This window comes from Xenopus laevis, chromosome 7S (genome assembly GCF_017654675.1).
Source record: "Xenopus laevis strain J_2021 chromosome 7S, Xenopus_laevis_v10.1, whole genome shotgun sequence".
In the NCBI taxonomy this organism is placed as follows: Eukaryota; Metazoa; Chordata; class Amphibia; order Anura; family Pipidae; genus Xenopus; species Xenopus laevis.
Genome location: NC_054384.1, coordinates 23,410,231 through 23,417,686, shown reverse-complemented (window position 1 = coordinate 23,417,686; position 7,456 = coordinate 23,410,231).

Genomic DNA, 7,456 nt, shown 5'->3' with positions numbered 1-7,456 from the left:
ATTAACTCTTTTTTATGGATTTGAGCCATGATCTGTTTTTAACAATTCGCCCCCACTTTTGGTCATTAGAAATATAATTTTTTTTTAGATATTTCATAAACTTTTAAGTAATCCTTACTATTTGTTGCACTATCACTTTATTCACTTATGAACTGCAACATAGTAATTTATTTTTATAGTTCGACTATTAAATGCTTGGAGCATTATTTTTTAACTAACTTATTGGATCCTACTTTATTTATTGATAGAGATGTCGCGAACTGTTCGCCGGCGAACTTGTTCGCGCGAACATCGGGTGTTCGCGCTCGCCGGAAGTTCGCGAACGTCGCGCGACGTTCGCCATTTTGGGTTCGCCATTGTTGGCGCTTTTTTTTGCCCTCTCACCCCAGACCAGCAGGTACATGGCAGCCAATCAGGAAGCTCTCCCCTGGACCACTCCCCTTCCCTATAAAAACCGAAGCCCTGCAGCGTTTTTTCACTCTGCCTGTGTGTGCTGAAGAGATAGTGTAGGGAGAGAGCTGCTGCCTGTTAGTGATTTCAGGGACAGTTGAAAGTTTGCTGGCTAGTAATCGTTTTGATACTGCTCTGTTATTGGAGGGACAGAAGTCTGCAGGGGTTTGAGGGACATTTTAGCTTAGGTAGCTTTGCTGGCTAGTAATCTACCTTCTACTGCAGTGCTCTGTATGTAGCTGCAGTGGGCAGCTGTCCTGCTTCTGATCTCATCTGCTGACTGCTGCAATAACAGTAGTCCTTGTAAGGACTGCTTTTATTTATTTTTTTGTTGTTTTACTACTACTACTACTACTACTACTATAAGAGCCCAGTGCTATTAGTCTAGCAGTGTTGGGGAGTGGGACTGGTGTGCTAATCTGCTGCTCCTAGTAGTTCAGCAGCACCAACTTTAATTTTTTTTTTTAATATTCATTTTTTTTTTATTTTACTTTTTTTTATTTTACTACCGCTGTAGTAGTGTATAAGTTGACCTTTTAGGCATTATTTGCCCTGTAGGCATTATTTGCACACTGTTTTCTTCAACCCGCCATCGAGCTGTGTGACCTTGTTCACATTCTGTCTAAATATCCATAATATTACCGTCTCCAGAAAAAACACCGGAGTCACTTTTTTCAAGCAGCCATAATATATTTTACGTAATCCGTATCCACCGCTGTAGTAGTGTATACGTTGGCCTTGTAGGCATTATTTGCACACTGTTTTCTTCAACCCGCCATCGAGCTGTGTGACCTTGTTCCCATTCTGTCTAAATATCCATAATATTACCGTCTCCAGAAAAAACACCGGAGTCACTTTTTTCAAGCAGCATTCATATATTTTACGTAATCCGTATCCACCGCTGTAGTAGTGTATACGTTGGCCTTGTAGGCATTATTTGCACACTGTTTTCTTCAACCCGCCATCGAGCTGTGTGACCTTGTTCCCATTCTGTCTAAATATCCATAATATTACCGTCTCCAGAAAAAACACCGGAGTCACTTTTTTCAAGCAGCATTCATATATTTTACGTAATCCGTATCCACCGCTGTAGTAGTGTATACGTTGGCCTTGTAGGCATTATTTGCACACTGTTTTCTTCAACCCGCCATCGAGCTGTGTGACCTTGTTCACATTCTGTCTAAATATCCATAATATTACCGTCTCCAGAAAAAACACCGGAGTCACTTTTTTCAAGCAGCATTCATATATTTTACGTAATCCGTATCCACCGCTGTAGTAGTGTATACGTTGGCCTTGTAGGCATTATTTGCACACTGTTTTCTTCAACCCGCCATCGAGCTGTGTGACCTTGTTCCCATTCTGTCTAAATATCCATAATATTACCGTCTCCAGAAAAAACACCGGAGTGACTTTTTTCAAGCAGCCATAATATATTTTACGTAATCCGTATCCACCGCTGTAGTAGTGTATACGTTGGCCTTGTAGGCATTATTTGCACACTGTTTTCTTCAACCCGCCATCGAGCTGTGTGACCTTGTTCCCATTCTGTCTAAATATCCATAATATTACCGTCTCCAGAAAAAACACCGGAGTCACTTTTTTCAAGCAGCATTCATATATTTTACGTAATCCGTATCCACCGCTGTAGTAGTGTATACGTTGGCCTTGTAGGCATTATTTGCACACTGTTTTCTTCAACCCGCCATCGAGCTGTGTGACCTTGTTCCCATTCTGTCTAAATATCCATAATATTACCGTCTCCAGAAAAAACACCGGAGTCACTTTTTTCAAGCAGCATTCATATATTTTACGTAATCCGTATCCACCGCTGTAGTAGTGTATACGTTGGCCTTGTAGGCATTATTTGCACACTGTTTTCTTCAACCCGCCATCGAGCTGTGTGACCTTGTTCCCATTCTGTCTAAATATCCATAATATTACCGTCTCCAGAAAAAACACCGGAGTCACTTTTTTCAAGCAGCATTCATATATTTTACGTAATCCGTATCCACCGCTGTAGTAGTGTATACGTTGGCCTTGTAGGCATTATTTGCACACTGTTTTCTTCAACCCGCCATCGAGCTGTGTGACCTTGTTCACATTTTGTCTAAATATTGATAATATTATCGTCTCTAGAAAAACCACTTGAGTTACTTTTTTTCAAGCAGCATTCATATATTTTACGTAATCCGTATCCACCGCTGTAGTAGTGTATACGTTGACCTTGTAGGCATTATTTGCACACTGTTTTCTTCAACCCGCCATCGAGCTGTGTGACCTTGTTCACATTTTGTCTAAATATTGATAATATTATCGTCTCTAGAAAAACCACTTGAGTTACTTTTTTTCAAGCAGCATTCATATATTTTACGTAATCCGTATCCACCGCTGTAGTAGTGTATACGTTGACCTTGTAGGCATTATTTGCACACTGTTTTCTTCAACCCGCCATCGAGCTGTGTGACCTTGTTCACATTTTGTCTAAATATTGATAATATTATCGTCTCTAGAAAAACCACTTGAGTTACTTTTTTTCAAGCAGCATTCATATATTTTACGTAATCCGTATCCACCGCTGTAGTAGTGTATACGTTGACTTTGTAGGCATTATTTGCACAGTGTTTTCTTCAACCCGCCATCTAGCTGTGTGTATTATCGTTTCCAGAAAAACCAACTGAGTTTTTGTTGTTGTTGTTGTTTTTTTAAAAATAATGCCAGGCAAAGGCAGGCCTCCACGCAGAGGCCGTGCTAGGGGCCGTGCTGCTATGCAATCCTGTGGCCCTAGCAAATTGCCCAGTTTTAAAAAGCCAATGACCCTGAACTCCCAAAATGCTGAAGAGGTAGTTGACTGGCTTACACAGCACACCCCATCCTCTACCGTTTCTAACTTTACCACAACATCCTCCTCATCCTCCACTGCTATGGCCACCCCACGTAACACTTCCTCCACCACCGGTGCCCCTTCTTCACTGGGGTCAGAGGAGTTATTTTCCAATGAGTTTCTTGAACTGAGTAATGCGCAACCATTATTGCCAGAAGAAGATGAAGGAGATGAGGACCTTACACCAGATTTAATTCTGGCAGAGAACACGATAGAGATGGACATAATGAGTGATGAGGAGGAGGTCCCCGCTGCTGCTTCCTTCTGTGATGTGTCAGAAGAAATTGATGCATCTGAGGAGAATGATGATGAGGAGATTGATGTTTTGTGGGTGCCTAGTAGAAGAGAGCAAGAGGAGGGTAGTTCAGATGGAGAGACGGAGAGTCAGAGAGGCAGTAGGAGAATAAGACTTAGAAGAAGCAGGGAGGACAGCCCGCAGGGATCAGTAGGGCAACAACATGTATCGGCACCTGTGTTCAGCCGGCCAACGCACCCGCCATTGCCGCCAATACCGCCAACTCCGCCAACTTCTACTGTTACCGCCAGATCGCACACTTCCAAAAAGTCAGCAGTGTGGGATTTTTTTAATGTGTGTGCCTCTGACAAAAGCATTGTAATTTGCAATGAGTGCAGTCAGAAACTGAGCCTTGGTAAGCCCAACAGCCACATAGGTACAACTTCTATGCGAAGGCACATGAGCGGCAAGCACAAAGCACTTTGGGAGCAACACCTCAAAGGCAACAGGCAAACTAAAAGCCACACTCCTTCTGGTCCAGCATCTTACTGCTCTACCTCTGCTCTCCTTGACCCGTCTGAACCACCCTCCACTCCGCCTTCCACCTTGACCACCTGTTCCCATTCCCAGTCATCCACCAGCCAAGTTTCTGTGAAGGCCATGTTTGAGCGTAAGAAGCCAATGTCTGACTGTCACCCCCTTGCCCGGCGTCTGACAGCTGGCTTGTCTGCACTCTTAGCCCGCCAGCTTTTACCATACCAGCTGGTGGACTCTGAGGCCTTCCGCAAATTTGTAGCAATTGGGACACCGCAGTGGAAGGTACCCAGCCGCAATTTTTTTTCTAAAAAGGGAATACCACACCTGTACCAACATGTGCAGAGCCAAGTTACCGCATCTCTGTCACTTAGTGTTGGGCCAAAGGTCCATATGACTACTGACGCATGGTCCTCCAAGCATGGTCAGGGCAGGTATGTCACCTACACTGCCCACTGGGTGAACTTGGTAATGGCTGGGAAGCAGGGAATGGGTAGCTCAACAACAACAGTGGAGTTGGTGTCACCGCCACGGATTGCACGCGGTTCTGCCACCACCTCTACTCCTCCATCGCTCTCTACCTCGTCTTCTTCTTCTTCTTACTCTGCTGCTGGGTCCTCCTTCTCCTCCTCCACACCTGTGCACCCCCAGCTCCCCTAGGCTATTCGACGTGCCAGGTACGCCGTTGTCACGCTGTCTTGGGGATGACGTGCCTGGAAAGCAAAAACCATACCGGATCTGTACTCCTGTCATCTCTGCAGTCACAGGCCGATCGGTGGCTGACCCACACCAACTGCAGATCGGAAAAGTGGTGTGTGACAATGGAAGCAATCTGTTGGCAGCGTTGAGACTAGGCAATTTAACACATGTGCCCTGCATGGCACATGTGTTAAATTTAATAGTCCAACGTTTTGTCTCCAAGTACCCAGGATTCCAGGACGTTCTCACCCAGTCCAGAAAGGTGTCGGCCCATTTCAGACGTTCCTACACAGCCATGGCACGCCTTGCTGACATTCAGCAGCGCTACAACATGCCAGTCAGGCGTTTGATTTCTGACAGCCAGACTCGCTGGAATTCAACGCTCCTTATGTTGGAACGTCTGCTGCAACAACAAAGGGCCGTCAACGAGTACCTTTTTGAACTGGGTGGTAGGACTGGATCTGCACAGCTGGGGATTTTTTTCCCCCGTTACTGGGTGCTTATGCGCGATGCCTGCAGGCTCATGCGACCTTTTGAAGAGGTGACAAATATGGTCAGTCGCACCGAAGGCACCATCAGCGACCTAATACCCTTCGCTTTCTTCCTGGAGCGTGCCGTGCGACGAGTGACAGATGAGGCTGTAGACCAGCGTGACGAGGAGCTGGAAGCGCACGATTTCTGGTCGGAATCACCAGAACGAACCCAGGCACCTGCTGCAACGCAGGGAGAGGTGCCAGAAGTGGAGTCAGAGGAGGAAGGTGGCTTTGTGGAGGAGGAGGAGGAGGACCAACAGGAGCAGGCTTCCCAGGGGGCTAGTGGTGACCTTTTGGGGACCCCTGGTCTTGTACGTGGCTGGGGGGAGGAGACCGTGGATGATGCAGTCCTTGATAATGAGGAAGCGGAGATGGATAGCTCTGCATCCAACCTTGTGAGAATGGGGTCTTTCATGCTGTCATGCCTGTTGAAGGACCCCGTATCAAGAGGCTTAAGGAGAAGGACCTGTACTGGGTCGCAACGCTACTAGACCCTCGGTACAAGCATAAAGTGTCAGAAATGTTACCAACATACCACAAGTCCGAAAAGATGCGGCATTTACAAACCAGCCTGCAAAACATGTTGTACAATGCTTTTAAGGGTGATGTCACTTCAGGAACTCATCAACATTCCAGGGGCAGAGGTGCCAGTAATCCTGCCACGAGCACACCTGCAAGGACAAAGCCCTTTGGCCAGTCTGTAACGTCAGACATGCAAATGTTTTTCTGTCCAAGGCAGCGCCACAACCCTTCTGGATCCACCCTCAAAGAACGCCTCGACCGGCAGGTAGCGGACTACCTGGCATTAACTGCAGATATCGACACTCTGAGGAGCGATGAACCCCTGGACTACTGGGTGCGCAGGCTTGATCTGTGGCCAGAGCTGTCACAATTTGCCATGAACCTCTTGTCTTGCCCAGCCTCAAGTGTGCTCTCAGAAAGGACCTTCAGTGCAGCAGGAGGGATTGTAACTGAGAAGAGAACTCGCCTAGGTCACAAAAGTGTCGATTACCTGACCTTTATTAAAATGAATGAGGGGTGGATCTCGGAGGGTTACTGCACGCCGGAAGACTTGTTCTGACTTCTATGCAGCTGTCCTTCTCTTCAAGCCTCATGACTCCACACACAGCTGTCCTTTAGCGTCCTCCTCCTCCCTCCGCCACCGTTACAAACTAGGGTGCAAACCCTACTGGTTTAATTTTTTCTGGCCTCTGTGCTTCAGTGGCTGCGACCAAAAAAATGCCTATTTTCTGCATTTATATGACATAATTTTTCTGGCCTCTGTGCTTCAGTGGCTGCAACCAAAAAAATTTATATTTTCAGCATTTATATGGCATAATTTTTCTGTCAACTGTGCTTCAGTGGCTGCGACCAAACAAATGCATATTTTCTGCATTTATATGGCATAATTTTTCTGGCCTCTGTGCTTCAGTGGCTGCAACCAAAAAAATTACTATTTTCAGCATTTATATGGCATAATTTTCTGGCAACTGTGCTTCAGTGGCTGCGACCAAAAAAATGCATATTTTCTGCATTTATATGGCATAATTTTTCTGGCCTCTGTGCTTCAGTGGCTGCAACCAAAAAAATTTATATTTTCAGCATTTATATGGCATAATTTTTCTGTCAACTGTGCTTCAGTGGCTGCGACCAAAAAAATGCATATTTTCTGCATTTATATGGCATAATTTTTCTGGCCTCTGTGCTTCAGTGGCTGCAACCAAAAAAATTTATATTTTCAGCATTTATATGGCATAATTTTTCTGGCAACTGTGCTTCAGTGGCTGCGACCAAAAAAATGACTATTTTCAGCATTTATATGGCATATTTTTTCTGGCCTCTGTGCTTCAGTGGCTGTGGCCAAAAAAACTGGGCAAACAATGCCTACAAGGTCAACGACGTTGACCTTGTAGGCATTGTTTGCCCAGTTTTTTTGGCCACAGCCACTGAAGCACAGAGGCCAGAAAAAATATGCCATATAAATGCTGAAAATAGTCATTTTTTGCCATACGTTGACTCAACGTATATGGCAAAAAATGACTATTTTCAGCATTTATGTGGCATATTTTTTCTGGCAACTGTGCTTCAGTGGCTGCAACCAAAAAAACTGGGCAAACAATG